Source organism: Arachis hypogaea, chromosome 4, assembly GCF_003086295.3.
Source record: "Arachis hypogaea cultivar Tifrunner chromosome 4, arahy.Tifrunner.gnm2.J5K5, whole genome shotgun sequence".
NCBI classification, from domain to species: domain Eukaryota; kingdom Viridiplantae; phylum Streptophyta; class Magnoliopsida; order Fabales; family Fabaceae; genus Arachis; species Arachis hypogaea.
Genome location: NC_092039.1, coordinates 38932769 through 38953218, shown reverse-complemented (window position 1 = coordinate 38953218; position 20450 = coordinate 38932769).

The window sequence follows — 20450 nt, the reverse complement described above, 5'->3', positions numbered from 1 at the left end:
GAGCGTACCATGTTGATGGCGCCATTGATGATCACAATTTCGGGCACCATGTATCTTTTCGAAAACTGTTTAAGTCTTCGACCACTTTACTACTTCGAACCAACCTGTCTTTGTTGGAAATATTTTTCGATCAACAGTCCCAAACTGCATTTCTATGTAAATCGAATTCATTAAATTCGATTTATCCAAATACATACTAAATCGAATCCACTAGATTCGAATTACATGCAAATGGCATTCGTGTATAAATCGAAACTAATAACTTCGATTTAGATACCCATACTAAATTGGAACAATGAGATTCGATTTACGTTCAATGTCTCCCTAGAATAGTTCGAATCTAATGACTTTGATTTATGCTCATTGTTGCTACATATATAAATGGAATTTCATTTATTCGAAATTTATTAAATTAATTTTTAAAAGATATTTTTTAAATAAATTTTTAGTATTTACTTTTGTTAAATTAAACTAAAACCAATTTTCAATAAACACAATTAATAATAATTATATTTAATAAATAGTATTTTAATTTTAAAAATATTATAATAAATATAAATATATAAAAATTAAATAAATTTATATATTTATTAATAGGAAAAAAAACTCAAATAAGCCAAGGGGAGCAAAATTTTACACAAATTCGCCAAACCAAAATCTGCTTCGTGAATCCACCAATGCACATTTATATGTAGTTCGAACCAGCCTGATTCGAACTCCATTTCTACATAATTCGAACCAGCTTGGTTCGAATTATAGACAAACACATGCACACACTCATTCGAACCAGCTTGGTTTGAATTATACACTTATTAAAAAAATTAATAATTTAAAAATTAAAAAATATATATTTTATTTTATACATTAAAAAAAAGATAACAAAATATTTAATTACAGACTTCATTAAAGTATTAATGAGCTATCAATTCGAATTCCATACAATACTCTTTTGTCCTTTTTTAATAGTTCATGAATATTTTTTAATAAATTTTTTTAATAAATTTATTTAAATTATACTACAAAAAATATTTGATCCTATGCAAAATAATTTTAAAAAAATTGCTTAAAAAATATTAGGAGTACTATGAAAATTTGTAACGTTCTAATAACTTAGTAAATACATGCATGTACTCAAATTTTAAATAAAATACTCTACATAGTCAATAATAATTTAGAAATGAAAGAAAATATTTTATTCCATATAAAACAATTAAAAAAATATTTTATTCTATACAAAATAATTTTAAAAAAATAGCTTAAAAGATGTTATAAGTACTATAAAAGTTTGTAATATTCTAGTGATTGAGGTAAATACATGGTTATGTAGAGTATTTTTTTAATGTCCTATGTCATTAGGATATTACAAATTTTTATAGTACTCCTAACATTTTTTATGCCATTTTTTTAAATTGTTTTGCATAGGATCAAATTTTTTTTGTAGTATAATTTAAATAAATTTATTAAAAAAATTTATTAAAAAATATTCATGAGCTATTAAAAATAGACAAAAGAGTATTATATGGAATTCGAATTGATAGCTCATTAATATTTTAAAGAAGTCTCGTAATTAAATATTTTGTTCATTTTTTTAATGTATAAAATAAAATATATATTTTTTAATTTTTAAATTATTAATTTTTTTTAATAAGTGTATAATTCGAGTTCGAATTAGTGTGTGCATGTGTTTGTCTATAATTCGAATCAAACTGGTTCGAATTATGTAGAAATGGAGTTCGAATCAGGCTGGTTCGAACTACATATTAAATGTGCATTGGTGGATTCACGAAGCAGATTTTAGTTTGGCGGATTTGTGTAAAATTTTGCTCCCCTTGATTTATTATTGTGATTTGCCCTTATTAATATATAAAGTTATATTAACTTTTTTAATTTTAATAAGAACAAATTAATAACTTACAGAAATATTTCTACAAGAAAGGAAAATAAAAATATATTATACCGATTTTATTATAAACTTATTCACTGAACATACTCTTTTAGTACTCTTTTTAAGTATTATTATTATTATTATATGATCAATTTTTTATTTACTTTGTTCAAAAAAGACAACAATTTATACATAATAATCTTATTACTAAGAGTATCTAAAAAAATACTAAAATATGTTATTTCATATATTATTATATTAAATATTTATGAGATTTTTTTAGTACTCTTTTAGACACTCTCAATAATCAGATTATTATGTAAGAATTGTTGATCTTTTTGGACAAAGTAAATAAAAATTGATAATAAATAATAATAATAATAATAATAATAATAATAATAAATAAAATTATTGAAAGTACTTAAAAGGAGTACTAAAAGAGTATGTTAAGTTACTAGATCTTTAACAAGATGGACATAATATATTTTTATTTCTCTCTCTGTATTATAATATTTTTAAAATTAAAAAATTATTTATTTAATATAATTATTATTAATTGTGTTTATTAAAAATTATTTTTAATTTAATTCAACAAAAATAAATGCTAAAAGTTTATTTAAAAATCTCTTTTAAAAATTAATTTAATAAATTTTGAATGAATAAACTTTCATATATATATATATGAAATATATATATATATATATATATATATATATATATATATATATATATATATATATATATATATATATATGAAATATAGTTTGGGACATTCAAGTAGTCTTTTTCATTTTGGGAGATTTAAGTAATTTTGAATTGAACTTGGTTTATTAAAGTAATTCACCCATTTTAGTTGCTCACCATATGTGTATGTACATGCTGGTGGTAGATGTAAAACCTAATAATCAATTATTAATTAATTTGGATGGATTGAATAGCCAATTTATTCATTTTCATAAGTAATTATTGAAAATTTGAATTTAATATTATATATATAATAATTTATTGATCAATAATAAATTTTTAAATAAAACTTAGATATACAAAACTATGACAAAATAATTTTTAACTTGCTACTGAATTAGAAAATACTGTAAACCAAAAAAAATTCTAACTTCTAATTTCCAACTTCCAACTTCCAACTAATATGATATATTGGAGGGTCAAGACCTTATTTTCTGTTTGAAGATTATTTTGTCAGAAATTGGTTTTTTTAATAAAAAAGAAAAATTATATTTGTCCTTCATTATTTAATTATTTTCTAATGTTATACATTTTATGTAAATATCACTTTTCAAAAGAATAGTAAGAGATCCAACCCAATAATAAGTGTTATTATGTAATTGGGTTCGAGAGCAATCCACCTTCAAGATCATTTTTTTTACTTATTATCTGAGTTGGAAATAAAGGAAATTCGAACTTAGAAGATTTTTCGTTGCAAATTTTGACATTCGAAGCGAGTCAAAATTAAAATCCAAATTAAATTAAATTATTGAACCATGTGTGATGATTATCAACAATATAGTGGAAGCAACCAAGCTTAGATTCAACATCTTTAGAAAGTTGAAGAACTTGACCGAGGAAAGCAATGGTTTTGCACTACAAAAAAATTATATTTTAGCGACAAAATTTTTAGTGGCAATAACATAATAGCCACTAATCTTTTAATTTAAGTTATGTTTTTACGATAATTATATATTTGCCATTATTACTATATATTATAGTGGCCACTATTATTATTGTCAGAAAATTATTATCCTTTTTACTTTTAATTTTAATTTTTCTAAATTATCATAGTGGCAATTGTAGTTATTGCCGCTAAACTCTTATTCTCACTTTTTTCTTATCTCATCCGTAAATCAAATAGAAAACACGAAAAGAGAAAGAAAAGAAAATTTCCCTTTCCATAACGCGCCACTTCCTCCTTCACCTGCGAGCTTCCCTAAACCCTCTCCATCCCTTGTTTCTCTTCACTTTCTTGCTCTCTCTTTTCTTCATCAATGAAAGATTGATTTCGCTACTGGCATGGGTTAACTCGTGTAACCATTGTCATCGCCGACCACCACCACCACTGTAACCATTGACGATAGCTGTCGTCCATCATCCTACTCCTTAGACTTCGTTTCCATCTGATCCGCCTCAGATTCGCATCTCTATCATCGTTTATTCATCTCAGATCTACGTCGCCAAGGGTTTTCAGCCACCGTTGCTGCTCTTATCGCAACATCACACCTCCGTCGCTTGCACCGCCACCGTTCTTGCACGTAGACGCACAAGATCATCGCCGCCGGTAGGTCTTCTCTGTTTATTTTTTCGATTTTAGTTTGAATATTCAGAAGCATGTGATTCTCTCTCTGTGTTATTACTTTTGCTCTGTTTGCTTGCTTGATCCTAATGAATCTGGTAGTTCAAGCTGAAATTGAAGTGTTTAAGTGTTTCAGATCCTAATTTTTTGTTTGCTCTGTCTTCTCCATTCTTACTTGCCTATGCCGTTGTTGCTTTGCTCTGTTTATATTTAGATTTTGGTTTAAATGTTTGAAATGCTTTCTGTAGAGTTTCATTAAGATTATATTTGTATTATCTCTCAGAATATAAAAATGTTTGAGAGTCTATTTGCAGTAGTAATTGTTGGCAAGGAGTGAGATGTTGATGCTGCATTTTCTAATTCTGTGATTTTTAGAATATCATCACTGCTGGTTTCATTGTCTATAAATTACTCAATTAACTATCTTGGGAGAAAATATATTCATAGATTCATATTATGAACTTCATTTTCAATTAGTGATTATGAACTATATTTTCAATATTCATGATTAATTTAGAGACTAAAACCTATTTAATCAAACATAAGTGAATATAACAGAGAAAACAATGTCATAAGTGAAGAAATTAAGCAAAAATTGTTTCTTTTTTTGCCGTTAATTTTTGTTTGTGGGAGGGTTTCTTATATTGGGCTTCTTCTTCACACAACAAATCAGCTTCAACGAATAGGAAAGAGAAGAGAAACAAAAGAACTTGCTTTGAGTTTTGGGTTTGGAAGGAAATTTGAAAAAAATACCCAAATGATAGTTTGCTTCTTAGTTTGTTACATTGTTGGTTTTGAATGATAGTCTTTTAAAAGTGTTGATTACACTATGCATAATATGCTCAAATATGATTTGAGTTTTTGCAGGTTGGGGTTCTGGCTTTTGTCACAGGTTGAGCCCTCAGAGATATTTTTGAAATCTATATCGAATGAAGTCACTAACATCGAAGTCATTTACCCTTCAAGGTTGGTGCCGCAGCTTTGTTTTGATGCATACTTGCTTGGTTTTGGAATAGTTTAGTAGTTTGCTACTCTTAATAGTAGATTCGCCTCCGATAGTTCGATATATATTTATTATGGGGTTGATATGTATGGAAATGTTAAGTTTGATTCATGTGTCTGAGCCTTTAAAGAGTTGCTTAGAAACCTTGCCTGATATATGATAATTACAATGTTATTGCAGTTTGAATGCACAACTTGTTCGCCGAAGATTAAGACATATTGCTATGAGGTAATTCTCCGTCTAACACCTGTTTAAAAAAAAATCAGCAAAAGTTGATGGTGTTGGAACAATAATTTAATATGGAATCTGTTAGTGTAGCTTCCAATTTAATTATGTAATTAAATATTCATTGTCATATGAACTATTGTCTCATTTACAGGGGAACAATTATCCACCAAAAATACTTATATGCTACAGTTTCATTGATTCCATTTTCCTCTGCACTGATGGTATGTATGTGCTCGGTGGACTTGTGTTTGCTCTTTAATATCTATCTTGGCTTCAATTGATGACCATTCTTAATTGTACATTGTAGGTTTTACCTTTGCCTAATATCGCATTCTTCTGGGTTTCATTTCGGGCTTATTCTCATTGGAGAGCCTTTCAGGTTTGTACTACTATTAGATTTGCAATGCACTTGCAGTTTATTATTCTCCCTCTATAATAATTTATGGTAATCTGTCTGTTTTGAAAACAATGTCAAAAGTGAAGAAACCTGTTTCTACTTTTTTTTACTATCTTTTTTGCATGATTTGTTTGTATCTATCTGCCTTGGAGGATTTCTTATCCTACTTTTAGTCGTCACTCCCTCTCTAATCTCTAATAACTTTGTTTTTTATAATGTTTGGACACCCTTTTAATTTATTAAATATTTTGTGTGCTTCAGGTACAATATTGTCGTGAAATGTGCAATTATAAATGTGCATAGATTAAGTTAACAAAATAAATAGTTGTATGCTGACCAAGCTTAAATGTGATTATAAATCATATCAGTGGCTAACTATTATAAGATATCATTATGTTAGAGGTGTGGAGGAGTTATTGGTACTGTCTCCCGGAATGGGTCAGGTTTTGGAGCTGATGAAGTATAGCTACAACCAGGTTAAGCAGTGGAAGCCTAAGGACTGGGCTCGGCCCGTGGCTCGAATCTCCGGTGATGGCTCCGCTGACCTCATTGACCAGGTTGTCGGCATGGCTTTCACTAATTATGACTGCACCTTCAATGCTACACCTCCAACTATGTTCGAATACAGATAGTAAAACTGTTTTACACTAGCATGCAATTTCGTGTTATTTCAAATACAAACACTAGTTATTATTCATTTTAGAGTTTAGACTTTAGACTACCATTTTAATTTTTAACCAAGTCTCAAGTCTTTGCTATTACAATTTGGCATGTTTTTTTGCTTGAAATGACTTAATTCTGTGCAAACATGGTGATTATTATGATAGGGATGTTTATGGTATACTGATTATTATGTTTATTATGCACATCAGGAACACCATCAGGAAAATGTTATGCATCTCTAGCAGCATTTATGATTCCTAAGTAACAAATGAATAAACAAAATCCAGTGTCTTAGCTTCAACCAAGGCATCACCAAAATGTTCAGCAATCTCATGTCAACAAGAACTTACCCTTAGGTTTTACTAGTCTCCTCCTTGTGTAGTAAATTATGAAACCCAATAGAATAATACATACAGCACTTGTCAAAATGATCACCACCAATAATCGCCTATTATGGTGTTCTCTACCGCCAACCTGTAATTTAGACTGGCATAGATTAATTGAGAGTGAAACTTTTTCTTTTTCGTAACAAGAATTGAGGAACAATTTTGTGTAGCAGGAACTTGAATTAGTACAAAATATAATTTAACTACAAAATCAAGTAAAACTGTTGTATGACAGATTTTTTAGTAATTTAGACTTACCCTCTCTTTATTTTGTTGATATTTGAACTCATTTACAGTTTGATAGTGTTACAATTTTGAAGATATATTCCAGAAGATGTATAAAGAGAGATGGAAGCAAAAATTTGAAGAACATTCGATATGGTTTGTTTTCATTTTGATGAACCAATTTTCTTTGATTCATTACACATAGAAAATTGATACTCTTAGTGGCTTCAGGTATGAGCATAGGGTAATTGATGATATGGTGGCATATGCACTCAAAAGTGAAAGAGGATATGTTTGGGCTTGCAAGAATTATGATGGTGATGTCCAAAGTGATTTACTTGCCCAAGGTGTAGAACACTTATGTGGACCATTATGATTAGATTCATTCTTGATCCAAACTGTCAAAAGTGGTTGTAGATTCATTAGTTTTAGTTTGGAAAACCATATTGGAGCAATGTATCAATGAACGTAGCCAAAATTTCCTGCAATAACACAAATTTGTATGATTTATTACTTTTCAAGGTAAATTTGTGTATTAATATTTTAAATTTAATAAAACATTTTATTTTATAGTAATTAATTTCAATATATTTATATTATGCACAATAATAATAATAATAATTGTTCACAAAAATAATTTTGAAATTCTAGAAAAAAGATAGTTCATTGTTTCTAAAAAAAGAGTATAATATAACTAAAAAAATATTAAGATTTTAGTGGCAATAGTAATGGCAACTAAAAGTGAATAATATTATAATTTTTTTAGTGACCATATAAATTGCCAGTAAAATAAATTTTAGCGGCAATAGTAATGGCAACCAAAAATGAATAACATTACTATTTTAGAATTACTTTTAGTTGCCATATAAATTGCCAAGAAAATGGCCACTGCAAATTATATACTTTTTGAGGCCATTAAAATGGTCTTTACCGGCAAATATTATAATTGCCGCTAAAAACTTTTAACGACAAAGCATAAGATGGCTAATGTCTATTTGCTGGTAAATGTATTAGCAACTATTTTTATTGCCACTAAAAGCAAAATAAATTGCCGCTAAAAATGATTTTTCTTGTAGTGTTGGTTATGTATGCAAGTTATTAAAATTTTTGTGTATTAGTTGGAGTGTGTGTTCACATGCATATGTCATGAATAATTTTGTCAATTTATTTATTTTCTGAATCTAATTTTTGGGTTTTTTGATTACCCGGGTCTGGGTTATTACTGTGACTCAGACCTGTTAAATAATCACGAAATCCTAATCAATATTCAAATTCAAACACTTTTTTATCTTAACCAACAAAATAAGATATGATAATCTCAAACTATATAAAGGGGGGTCAAAGATTCTCTCAAGTACGTTACACATTCTTATCCCTTACCTGTACCTGTCAGATCTATTCCGACTTGAGCGTCATAATGTCTTTGTAGGTACTACCCCCATCACTCTAGAAATCCGATTCTGTCACCACCAAAGGCTGGCGAGTCCCCGATCCTATTTACAACCTGTACCAGCTAAGTTTTTGTACATTGGCACTGTCTGTGGAGATTCGCTAAGTCTTGGCAGCATGACGGAGGTATTCGAAGAGCTGTCCTTAAGCCATCACCATAAGTCAGACCCACCAAACTAATGCACAAACCACAGAATGGCATTCACCCACCAACCCGCGGGAGGATAACTAGCGATGTACAAGTCCAGCCAACTCTCGGCAGGCAAGAATCGCGAGAAGTTGACCGCCACTCTGTCGAGGCCAGAGTAACTGATGACCTAGGAGAAAAGGCGAATCGAAGAATTCAAGAACTCTATCAAAGGCTACAAATTTTAGAAGGCTGAATGGCTTCCAGGGAGCGATACCAGCCAGGGCATGTGAGCTAGGCGACTTTCAGGAGCTTGTTGCGAAAGGAGAGATCACCCGACCGACACCACGGTAAACGCCATAATTGTAGCGTGTCCCGGGAGCACAAATGCCAGCGCGACAATGATGAAAGAAGGCACCGAAGAGATTCCAAATGAGGATCGAGCGAATATGTGATAATGGGAGCCACCCCGTTCGCTGAGAGAATCCTCAACGCCAAACTATCAAAAGGATTCGACAAGCCGACCGACATGAAGTACGATGGGATGAAGGACCCACAAGAACACCTCATGGCTTTCGAGGCCAGGATGAACTTAGAAGGAGCTTTCGATGGAGTTCTATGTCGGGTTTTTCCGATAAACCTAGCCGACCCCGCAATGAAGTGGTTCAACGCTTTCCCAAACGGCTCGGTAGCCAATTTTGACGATGTCTCCAAGAAATTCATGGCGCAATTCACCACCAGGATCAAAGGCCAAACATCTGATTAGTCTGCTTGGAGTATCGCAACAACAAGACGAACCCATAAGAAAATACCTCGACAGGTTCAACGACAAGTGGTTGATGGTCGATGGGATCATGAACTCTGTGGCTAGTCTTTGCCTGACCAATGGGCTCATGAATGAAGATTTTCATAAGCACCTTACCACCAAACCAGTTTGGACTATGCATGAAATCCAGAACATTGCAAGGGAGTACATAAACAATGAATAGGTAAGCCAAGTTGTGGCCACGAATTAATGGCAACACGGCAACACGACACCTCGAGGTAACCCACCGCCCAAAGGTAACCCGAAGGAGCACTTTAAATCCATCGTCCCCAACCGCTGCCCAGACAAGTTCACGAACTAAACCCCCTACCTGCCCCAATTACGGAGATTTATCACCATATAGCAGAGCGAGGTATCTTCCTGAAAGCCCGACAATTGAAAGAACAGATGGGAAGTAACAAAAGCCTGTACTGCGACTATCACAGAGGATACAAACACAAGACTCAAGACTGCTTCAACCTAAAAGACGCCCTCGAACAAGTCATCCGAGATGAAAAACTCCTGGAGTTCGCCAAAATTATTCAAGAACCTAGAAAAATGGAAAGGGATAGCTCACCAGAGCGAGAAAGGAGAAATCCCAGGATAAGGTAGGTGCAGCAGGAAAAGCTTGAGACCGACCCACAATCATAGTGAATATTATCACCGGGAAAGATGCACCAAAAAATTCCAAACAGCAAAAAAAAGGATCTTCGAGTACTCGTCATAAAATATGGAAAAAGGACACCTCCCATCCAGACAACAATCACATTGACCCCTGATGATTGCCAGAATGGAACTTCGGCAGAAGACCCCCTTTCGTCATATCCACTAGGGTCAGGACCTATTTGGTAAAACGTATACTTGTAGACACCGGAGCCAACTCCAACATCCTTTTTAGAGGAGCCTTCGATAAGCTAGGTTTCCAAAATGAAAACCTACAAAGTCACCGCAATGAAGTAACCAGACTCGGAGACAACTTTCTTAAGCCGGATGGTTCCATCGTGCTACCGATCACCATCGGAACTGAAAACTAAAATAAAATCATACTTTCTGAGTTCGTAGTCCTAAAAGACTCTACGACCTGCAACATTATCTTAGGGAGAAAAACAATCAACGACCTCTCCACTGCCATATTTACTAAGTTCCTAATGATGAAATTTCAAGCTGACAACAGAGTCGTAGGAACTGTATACGACAACTGAGAAGTCAAAGTAGAATGTGACAACACTAGCCTAGCCCTTTGAAAGTGATCCCGGGATGAGGCAGGAATCTTCCTAGCCAACCTGGACACACGGCAGAACGATCATCCGAGACCGAAACCAGAGAGAGATTTGGAAAAGTTACGGATAGGGCAATACAAGGACGAATTCACCTTCATTAACAAGAATCTACCCTTCAGCCTAAAAAGCGAACACATGGAAATCCTAAAAAAATAGATATCTTTCCATATTCACCCCAGCTGACTTGCCAAGAATAGATCCAACTCTAATGTCTCACTGCCTAACTGTAAACCCCAAAGTTAAGCCAGTAGCTCAAAAGAGGAGGAAAATGTCTGCTGACCGAGCAACTAAAGTCAGTAAGCAGTTAAAAGCCTGCTCGAAGCAGACTTCATCTAGGAAATACCTTACACCACCTCCCTGGGCAACGTCATGTTAATTACGAAGGAAAATGACAAATGGCAGATGTGTGTTGACTACACAGACTTGAACAATGCCTATCTAAAGGGCGCCTTTCCCCTACCAAACATCGACGAACTGATTGACGCCGCCTTAGGACACTAGTACGTCAGTGATGCACCACTATTTCATGGTACATCTTGTACTTAATTGAGTGGATTTTATCCACTATTCTCACATTTATTCATAGAATTCGCACGTTTTACACTTTCCTTCCTAATCTTATGCTATGATTGAAAACATGCTTCTTTGGCCTTAAATTTGTTATGTTTAATCCTTTCTCAATACCATTCGATACCTTGATATGTGTGTTAAGTGTTTTCAGAGATTACAGGGCAAGAATGGCTTAGATGATGGAAAGGAAACATGTAAAAGTGGAAGGAATACAAGAAGCTGAAGGAACTGCAAAGTTGTCAACCGTGACCTCTTCGCACTTAATTGACCATAACTTGAGCTACAGAGGTCCAAATGAGGAAGTTCTAGCTGCATTCGAAATCTAATATCCGGGGCTTTGCAACGATATATAATTTTCCATAGTTGACCTGGTGTTTAGGGATGCGCACGCGCAAAGTACGCACACGCGCATACTCGTACGCGTGGATGGTGCAAAAGTTCAGCGTATCAGAAATCACTGGGGGCGATTTCTGAGCTGTTTTTGGCCCAGTTTCAAGCCTGAAAATACTGATTAGAGGCTAAAGAGCTGGGGAATTAGGGAGACACTTCTCATCATTCACAATTTAGGTTTTAGATATAGTTTTCTAGAGGAAGAGGCTCTCTCCACTCTCTAGGTTTTAGGATTCTTAATTTTATTCCTTTTCAATTTCAGATTTCTATTCTACTTTAATTTAGTTTTCTTCTACTCTTCTTTGTTCTAGTATTTTAGTTTATCTATCTTCTCTTGTGATCTATTCATTCTACAATTTAGTTTATGAACTCTTCATGTTAGATTGATTTTCCTTTTTATGCAATTTAAGGTATTTCATGTCTATTGTTTCTTCCTTCAATTATCCTCATTTATATTTACAATTTGTTGTTTAGATTTATTGTTCTCCTATTACTTTTCTATGCTTTTATTTTATGCCCTCCAAGTGTTTGATAAAATGCTTGGAAGGATGCTAGAGTAGGATTTTATGTTCTTGACTTGGGATGGTAACTTAGGAACTCTTAAGTTACTAATGTCCAAGTAATTGATGATTGGTAACCATTGACTCTAGTTCTCACTAATTGAATTGGTGGAGAGCTAGGACTTATGGACTTGGATTGATATAGCTCATTTAACTTTCCTTTACTACTAGTTAGAGGATGATTTAATGGGATTGATCCTTGCCGATTCTCATGTTGTGGTTAGTGATAAGGATAGAGATCCTTGACCACCAAACCTTGCCAAGACCTCTTTATCATTTGATTTTCATTACCATTTACAATTCTTGCTTATTATTTCAAAAAACCCCAAATTACACCTTTACATAACCAATTATAAGAACACTTCCCTGCAATTTCTTGAAAGACGACCCGAGGTTTGAATACTTCGATTATTATTTTTAGGGGTTTGTTACTTGTGACAACCAAACTTTTGTATGAAAGGATTATTGTTGGTTTAGAAACTATATTTTCTTCCCTCTTCTCATCCTTATTCTCTTTCCTTCTCTTTTACATATTGCATTTGCATACTTTCCTTCATTGCAATTTAATTTTGTTCATGTTTTTATCTTCTTTTCTAATTGCCTATTTTACCATTGGTGTTAAATGTTCTTATTCAACTGTTGCATCTTTTCTTGAATTATTTTGGTGCTTCGTGACTTATTTTGAACTGTTGGGTGTTATTAATTATAAGTCAATGCTAATTTTTATGATACTTGTAATTCATTTGCATTGATATGCACTTATATTGTCTTTCATTACCCACACTCTCTCCCTCATTATTGCAATCTTTGCACTATTCATATGCCATTTTCTTCTACTATTTTCTCACTTGCATGTTGTAGCTACCATGTAGTTGAGATCCTCATTATTTGGCATCAACCCACCCATATTCTATTTGTTTTCCTATCTTTGTTTGTGGGTTACTCTTCTTCCTTTCTCTCTTCTTTCAGGATGGCCATCAAGAAAGAAAAAGGAAAAGCTTTTAAATGGGGCGAACAACAAGCCCATCTACACAATCCATTAAAGAAAGATCAGTAGTTGTAACTCACAATCCCCGTCTACTTGCACGTCTTTGCATGCACCGAGGACGGTGCAACCTTTAAGTGTGGGGAGGTCGATACCGACTTCCACGGGTTAGTTAGTTCCCTCTCAACAACAATGTTTAATTTCCTTTGTTAGTTCATTGTTGCATTTGCATGATTGATTGCATGTTTGTTAGATTTCATGCATACTTTACCACTACTTGGTTGAAGTAATAATTTCTTTTTTAAGAAACTTTTTATAGCATTTCACTAATTTGAATTAAATTTTTGTTAAACTTGTTTGAAGAAATTTTATTTTGGAACATGGTTTAGAGCTCGAACACACAAAACCAGTGAGATTTTGAGCCTATTCAATTGGTTGCATTTTATCAACCAATATTTTATTTTTGGTGTGTGTTGTTCTCTCTATAATTGTGATTTTTGTCTTGCTTAATTCTATATTTTCATTATTTGATGTATGCATGCACTTATATGATTAAGGCCTTGTTTCACTGAGCTTACATACCCATATGGCCTTAACATTTTCATTATTCTTTGTAAACCAATGTTGAGCCTACTTATCCCATTTATTCTTTTCTCTAGCTCATCACTAACTCTAAGCGAAAAACAATAATGTCCTTAATTTGAATCCTTGGTTAGCTTAGACTAGTGAGAGTATTCATGATTTAAGTGTGGGGAAGCTGGGTTTGCCAATTTTTGGTTTGAGAATTGGGTGTTGTATACTACTTGTAAAAAATGTGCAAAGAATGTTGAGGACATGTTTATACATTCAATACCTTAGTCATATGCATTGATAAAAACAAAAGAAAAAAAAAGAAAAGGAAAAGAGCAAATAAATAAAAAAGGGGACAAAATGCCCTAAAGTAAATGATAGCAATGCATATGAGTTGAACTCAAATTTGGATGCATGAATATGTGAAAAACATAGTTAATAGGTAGTTAAATTTTGCATTTTAATTACATGGATTATCCTAAGTTAGGTGAGAAGTTTAGGTTAATCAAGGATTCAGATTTTAGTCCAGTTGACCAAATACAATCCTACGTTGACCTTGACCCCATTACAACCCATAAAAGACCTCTTGATTTGTGTATTTGTGCATTAAATTTCTGTTGAATGAGTAGAAGAATAGCAAGTCTTAGAAAGCAAGATTACTAGAGAATTGAGAGAATCGAACCTTAAACACTTGAGTAATTAGAGTGTATAAACTTCCACTGAGGGTTCAATGCTCGATTCTTTGTTCCCAGCTTTCAATAGCTATTTACTTCTGCAAGTCTATTTGTACTTTATTTTTATGATTTGAATTAGTGAAATCCAGTTCATATTTGTTCTTGAAGGGTTTATTTACTTTTCACCAAGTCGGTAAAAGTATTTTGCATGTAGTCGCATTCATATTGATAGGTTGCATTTCATACTTTCTACCATTCTTCTTCACTTTTATAGATTCTCTTGAACTTAGCTTGAGGACATGCTAATGTTTAAGTGTGGGGAGATTTGATGCACCACTATTTCGTGGTACATCTTGTGCTTAATTGAGTAGATTTTATCCACTATTCTCACATTTATTCACAGAATTCGCACATTTTACACTTTCCTTCCTAATCTTATGCTATGATTGAAAACATGCTTCTTTGGCCATAAATTTGCTATGTTTAATCCTCTCTCATTACCATTCGATATCTTGATATGTGTGTTAAATGTTTTCATAGATTACAGAGCAAGAATGGCTTAGAGGATGGAAAAGAAGCATGCAAAAGTGGAAGGAATACAAGAAGCTGAAGAAACTACAAAGCTGTCAGCCCTAACCCCTTTGCACTTAATTGACTATAACTTGAGCTACAGAGGTCCAAATGAGGCAGTTCTAGTTACCTTAGAAATCTAACATCCGGGGCTTCGCAACGATATATAATTTGTCATAGTTGACCTAGCATTTAGGGACGCGCACGTGCAAAGTACACGTACGCGTGGATGGTGCAAAAGTTCAGCGATTTCTGAGCTATTTTTGGCCCAGTTTCAAGCCCAAAAATATTGATTAGAGGCTGGGGAGTAGGGGAATCGGGGAGACACTTCTCATCATTCACAATTTAGATTTTAGATGTAGTTTTCTATAGCCTCTCCTCTCTCTAGGTTTTAGGATTCTTAATTTTATTCCTTTTCAATTTCAGATTTCTATTCTACTTTAATTTAGTTTTCTTCTACTCTTATTTGTTCTAGTATTTTAGTTTATCTATTTTCTCTTGTGATCTATTCATTCTATAATTTAGTTTATGAACACTTCATGTTAGATTAATTTTCCTTTTTATGCAATTTGAGGTATTTCATGTCTATTGTTTCTTCCTTCAATTGTCCTCATTTATATTTACAATTGGTTGTTTTTATGCTTTTATTTTATTCCCTCCAAGTGTTTGATAAAATGCTTGGAAGGATGCTAGAGTAGGATTTTATGTTCTTGGCTTGGGATGGTAACTTAGGAACTCTTGAGTTACTAATGTCCAAGTAATTGATGATTAGTAGCCATTGACTCTAGTTCTCACTAATTGAATTGGTGGAGAGCTAGGACTTATGGACTTGGATTGATATAGCTCATTTAACTTTCCTTTACTACTAGTTAGAGGATGATTTAATGGGATTGATCCTTGCCAATTCTCATGTTGTGGTTAGTGATAAGGATAGAGATCCTTGACCACCAAACCTTGGCAAGACCTCTTTATCATTTGATTTTCATTACCATTTACAATTCTTGCTTCTTATTTCAAAAAACCCCAAATTACGCCTTTACGTAACCAATAAGAACACTTCCCTGCAATTCCTTAAGAGATGACCCGAGGTTTGAATACTTCGGTTATTATTTTTAGGGGTTTGTTACTTGTGACAACCAAACTTTTGTATGAAAGGATTATTATTGGTTTAGAAACTATACTTTCAACGAGAATTCATTTGTGAAATTCTAGACCACAAAAAAATCCGTTCATCATTCAGCTTCATGGATGCCTACTCGGGATACAACCAAATACCAATGCACGAGCCAGATGAGAAGAAAATGGCGTTTGTAATTCCTGAAGGCATGTACTACTACAAAATCATACCTTTCAGATTATAGAACACCGGGGCTACCTACCATAGGCTTGTCACCAAGATCTTCAAAGATCTCTCTCGGACTATACTGGAAGTCTATCGACGATATGCTGGCCAAAATAAAGATAGGCGACGAACTCGTTGATGACCTCAAGCTCATGCTGGGTGTAACCACTCTACCCCGCGAGGCCTGTGATTTCTCATTCTTTATAACATTCACCGACACGCATAAGTTTATATACATACATATATATATATATATTTATAAAATAAGTTAGTAAAGGAACAACCCTAGAAGCACTACTAACTATTAACCCAGTTTTTCCTTTCTCCATTGCAAAGTCACGGTTTTTCTTTACCTTCTTCTAGTTCAACCAAACCAAGCTTCCGTTAACTAAACCAAAACCCAAAGGAACTCTGATTAAACTCATTCCCTCTTCCTCTCCCACAACCGAATTGTAATACAGGGGGAACCATGGCCACCTCTTCATGCAATGAATGCTGTGATATGGTGTTGCAAGGGGAGGAAGCCACGAAGCCTTGCCGTACCAGCTCACCATTTTCCACTTCCTATGGATAGATATATGGATAAGCCCAGCCCTTCAATTCCTCTGGAAACCACACGAAGAGGAGAAAGGAAGCAAAAGTAGTGATTGATCAAGGAAGAGAAGGAGAAAATGTCAACAAAATCATCATCTTCTGCATACATCACCATCAAGAAGGAAGAAGAGGACCATTAAAGGGGCTGCTACCCGAAGCCAAAGAAGAAACCCTATCATTTTTCTTTCTGATTCCCTTGGTATTTTTCTTGTTAGGTAAGAATCAGTAACTCTGTACTCTGTTGTTCTTCCTAATTCAAAGTTTCTACCCTTGTTAAGCTTCAATTTCTTTAAATGATGACCAACCCAATCAAATTCATCCCATCACAAGAGTAAAAATCCTTTTCCTTACTCTATAGGAAGCTCGGCCAATTGGCCCTGTGAACTGACAAAATTCTTTAATTACATTTGTTAGGGTTTTCTGAATTAAGGTAGCAAACGACAGATATGGGTTTGTGAATTCTCGAAGGAAGATAAGAGATAGGATAGATGATGAGCGGATAAATTATACGTTTTTTGGTAGTATTTTCACATAGTTTTTAGCATGTTTTACTCACTTCTTATTATATATTTATTAGTTTTTATACAAAAATCACATTTCTGGACTTTACTATGAGTTTGTGTGTTTTTCTGTGATTTCAGGTATTTTCTGGTTGAAATTGAGGGACCTGAGCAAAAATCTGATTCAGAGGCTGAGAAAGGACTGAAGATATTGTTGGATTCTAACCTCCCTGCACTCAAAGTGGACTTTCTGGAGCTACAAAAGCCCAATCGGTGCGTTCTCAATTGCGTTGGAAAGTAGACATCTTGGGCTTTCCAGCAATGTATAATAGTTGATACTTTGCCCTAGATTTGATGGCCCAAACTGGCGTCAAAATACCCACCAAAGACCTTTTTCTGGCGTAAAACGCCAGAACTGGCATCAAAGCTGGAGTTAAACGCCCAAACTAGCACCAAAATTGGCGTTTAAACTCCAAGGACGTCTTGTGCACGTAAAAGCTAGGAAGCTCAGCCCAAACACACACCAAGTGGGCCCTGGAAGTGGATTTCTGAACTATCTGCACTTAGTTACTCATTCTCTGTAAACCTAGGTTACTAGTTTAGTATAAAAACTACTTTTAGAGATTTACTTGGTACCGAATGACATTTTTGACAAACCTTAGTGTATCTATGACGTCACGAGTCTCTAAACCCCATGGTTGGGGGTGAGGAGCTCTGCTGTGCCTCGATGACTTAATGCAATTACTACTGTTTCTATTCAATCACTCTTGTTTCTGTTCTAACATATTCACTCGTACTTCACCATGGCGAATGTGATGATTCGTGACACTCATCATCATTCCCAAAATTATGAACGCGTGCCTGAAAACCACTTCCGTTCTATCTGAGCTCAATGTAGTCATTGGGCGATAGCTTGAGTGTGTATCTCTTGGACTCACGACTCACGAGTTTGATGACCTCTCCTGACAACAGAGCATTCGAATCCTTGAGACCAGAATCTTCGTGGTAGAGGCTAGAATTAATTGGCGGCATTCCTAAGATCCAGAAAGTCTAAACATTGTCTGTGGTATTCCGAGTAGGATCTAGGAAAGGATGACTGTGATGAGCTTCAAACTCGCGACTGTTGGGCGCAGTGGCAGTGTGCAAAAAGATCAATGGATCTTATTCCAACACAAGTGAGAACCAACAGATGATTAGCCATGTGGGAAACTGTAGCAGATATATTTTCACTGAGAGGACGGATGGTAGCCATTGACAACGGTGATCCACCAACATAAAGCTTGCCATAGAAGGAGCCAGGCGTGTTTGAAGAAGAAGGCAGTAGGAAAGCAGAAACTCAGAGGGTAGAGTATCTCCGAAACCTCAACCTGTTCTCTATTACTGCATAACAAGTATTATTTATTTCATGTTCTTTTACTTTTTACAAATAAAACTAAGAATTATTATTGATATCCTGACTAAGAGTTACAATATAACCATAGCTTGATTCAAGCCGACAATCTCCGTAGGATCGACCCTTACTCACGTAAGGTATTACTTGGACAACCCAATGCACCTGCTGTTTAGTAGCACCGGAGTTGTGAAAAGTGTAAATCACAATTCCGTGCGCCAATAGACAGAATATTATATTTGATGTTGTATGTGCTTACAATGAATGATAGTTCATAGACAGGATATTAAGTTAGTTGTTGTATGTGCTTGTGATAAATGATGGTTCATTATAGATTGATGAATTATTGTGAGTTTGAAAGACCATGATTAATGATTTATTATGTGTATGTTGATGATGAGCGCCTATGGAAAAAAATTATGTTTATGATAGTGTAGAAAAATACATGTTCAATTAAGTATATGTGCACTGTGAAAAAAGTGAATTGATAAGTCTGAACTCCTAGGGCTGTGCTAATTACTTTGATAACTTTGATTAGTCAAAAGAAAGTTATAATTATGGTTTTAAGGAAATTTTAGGCTTGAATATAAAATTTGGTATGAAGGGTTGTTAAATTACTTAATGTAGAATTTTCTGCATATTTAGCAACAACTTAAAATAAAAATTGAGAGCAATCTAGACGTGATTTTTATCCAAATTATTTTTTATCAAACTTCAAGAAGTCAAGATTTCTCTATAAAAATTTCATGAAATTTGGCCAAGTGGTTTGGAAGATGTGAATTTTTGAAATTTAGTAGTTGCTGTAGAATTTTCTAGTTTTTCTAGTTCTGCAGTACAACTTCTAGCCACTAGAACATTTTATATATTTGGAATTTTAAGTTTATTCCAAAGGTATTTTAAACATATGTAAGCCTATATTAAGTGAGTACAAATTTTATGTTCATAGATGTTTTGTAGAGTTAATTATGTCTCATGGAAGCTGGGTTGTTTGCAAGAAATTCTGAACCAATTTACAGAAACAGGACATCGCTTCCAAGTGACATTTGATTAACCAAACGAAGTGCTATGAACCTAAAACTTCTTTGTTCTAAAACTTAGGGGTGTTGAGTGTATCCTCACCAAAATTGAGAAGTAAATTATTAGAATTGAATTTATTATAGATTTTTCAAAAATAGGGTTGCCTGCTGTATTTTTTTTTTTGAATTCTCTTGAGTGCAGTAGAATATTTTACTAAGTTGGCTATCAAATTCAATTCTAATCCACACACGGTAAAACCTTGATTTAGATCCAAAGGGTATGCCCAAATTTGACAGCATGTGTGAACTTAGTTAAACAAAGGTATGTAAGTTGTCTCTAGGAAGAATTTAAATTTAAGTGGTGATGCGGAGGTACGCCTTGTTTTATGGTGATGCGAAGGTACGTTTAGCTACTTGGTGATGCAGAGGTATGCTTAGCTGTAAGGTGATGTAGAGGTATAAAGAAAAGAAAAGAAAATGAGAAATAATGAATGAAACAAAAAGCTGAGAATTGTATGTTGAATGGGCCTTGCGCC